Source organism: Microcebus murinus, chromosome 20, assembly GCF_040939455.1.
Source record: "Microcebus murinus isolate Inina chromosome 20, M.murinus_Inina_mat1.0, whole genome shotgun sequence".
Classification (NCBI taxonomy): domain Eukaryota; kingdom Metazoa; phylum Chordata; class Mammalia; order Primates; family Cheirogaleidae; genus Microcebus; species Microcebus murinus.
In genome coordinates, this window is record NC_134123.1 from 7529822 (window position 1) to 7532095 (window position 2274).

Consider the following 2274-nt stretch of genomic DNA (forward strand, 5'->3'; position numbering starts at 1 on the left):
GCGCCCCCAGCGCGGGTGACGAGGCCACTGTCGCCGCCGCCGCGGGAGAGCCCCCACCGCCCGCCCCGCAGCCTCGCGGCCGCTGGGATCCCGCCTCGTGCAGGGACCCCTGGAGCCCCACGAGTCGAGGGTGAGGTCCTGCCTCTGCGCCCGCCGCTCGCCGCCCCACGTCCCCCGTCGTCCTGGCTGTGGATCCGAGGTGTTGTGACCAGGAACGCCACGGCCGGAGCGCCAGCCTCCCTGGGCCCCGAGAAGGCCTGAGGTTTGCGCTATCCCCTTCATCCCGCGACCCTGGGCCCTTTGCTCGGTTGTGACCCAAGGGACTGTGGCTGCGGTGGGCGTCGAGGGCATGTTCCTCTTGGGTCGGCCCTCCCAATAAAATGCTGCTGGCCACGGCCCAAAACAAAACACAGACAACCAAAAATCTGAATGGCTGAATGAAGAAATGAAAATATGAATTTCAGCTAATGCTCGCAGGTCCGTGCTGGAGGGCGCAGCGCCGCCCTCGGGGTGGCTCGGGTCCTAGACTGCACCACTGCTTCTCAGGAGACATGGGTCATCAGAGCCCTTTTGGTGCCAGAGCATGATGGGTGCATAGCTATACCGATGTCCTTGAGGATCCTTCACCCATGACTCCTCCTCCATCGTTCGTGAGCAGCATCCCCTGGAAGCCACTGATGCCAGAGCACAAGTATCAGCAGCACATCACAAAAGTAGAAGGAAGAGACGCCAGTGTATCCTCTACTCTATGACCCTATCATTGGCCATTGACAGTACCGACAAGGCCCCAGTGGTGAACGCTAAAGCTATGCATTCATCATAAATTCTCTGATCACAAGACAGACCCAGGAAAGCATTTAGCATTTTAGGCAAAGGCAGGGCTGAGAGATGCTGCCCATGTACCCCACAAGGGCCTTGCCATTGAGAAGACCAAGTACCTTTGAGCACTACAGAAACTGATGCTACAGAGTGGAGAGAACAAAAGAAGAGAAGCAGATGGCATCAGCTCAGTCCACCCCAAGCAGCATCCCCACTCTCCCCCTAAACAGCAGCCCAGAAGCTGGTCCACTTCTGGTCCTTCTGCATTCTTAACTTGACCAAATCCTAGCTCCATGGATGCTGGAAGTGGGGATAAGGACAGAAACTCATCAGATAAATGGAGTCTCTTTGGACCAAGATCCCCTTAGAAGTATGATTCAAGAGGTTTTGTCAACCAAGGCCACAGAGGAGCCCAGGAGCCCTCTCCAGTGGACCTGATCCATGTCCCGGCCACCTGGATGGCTGAAGATCAAGAAACCTTCAAGCCTCCCAAGATAGACATCCCAGTGATAGAAAATAAGAAACAACCACCAAGGACCCATAATCTCAAACCCCAATCCCCTGGCCTCTAGAGCTCTCTATTCCGAGAACTCTGGATAATAGATATCTTGCATTCCACTCCCCTTTTACCCTGGATCCAATGTAGGAAAGGTATATTTTTTTTAATCCCTTACACTGAGGCTGGAGCTGGAAATATAAATGCTTTTTGAGAAACATTAGTGCAAAGCTTGTCTTTATTGTGTGAAAGAAGCATTTAAAAGGTAAGTGCACAAAACTAACTATAAATCTATATTAATGGGTACACAATATTTAAAGATGTAATTTGTAACATCAGTAACATAAAGAGTGAGTGGAGCTATAAAGGAATAGTGTTTGTATGTGACTGAAGTTAAATTAGTAGCAATAAACAATAAAGTAGATTATCATAAGTTTAGAATGTTATATGTAATCCCCATTATGAACAACAAGAAAATATCTATAGAATAACACATAAAAGGATATGTGAAGGGAACGAAAATGCATCACTACAAAAACTCAATGAAACAGGAATGGAGGAAAAGAGGAACAAAAAAGCTATAAGACAAACAGAAAACAGCAAAATGGCAAAAGTAAATGCTTACCTATCAGTAATGACTTCACATGTAAATGAATTAAACTCCCCAATCAAAAGTTATAGACTGGAAGAATGGGTAAGGGGGACAGGATCCAACTATATATGTCTACAAGAGATGCACTGTAGCTTTAAGGACACACATAGGTTGAAAGAAAAAGGACAGAAAAAGATATTTCATGAAAATAGTAATCAAAAGAGAATAATATCAGACAAAATATACTTTGAATCACAAATTGTTACAAGAGACAAAGACATTATATTAAAATGGTCAATTCACTAGGAAGATATAACAATTATAATATAAACATATATGCACCAAACATGAGAGCTCTCAAGTACAT

The 2274-nt window shown here is 46.8% G+C and overlaps 1 pseudogene; it reads left to right on the forward strand.

Annotated features, from left to right (window-relative positions):
* Positions 1 to 602: 602 nt before the first annotated feature.
* LOC105875535 (putative monooxygenase p33MONOX pseudogene) lies at positions 603 to 1391 on the forward strand (annotated as a pseudogene).
* The last annotated feature ends 883 nt before the right edge of the window (positions 1392 to 2274 follow it).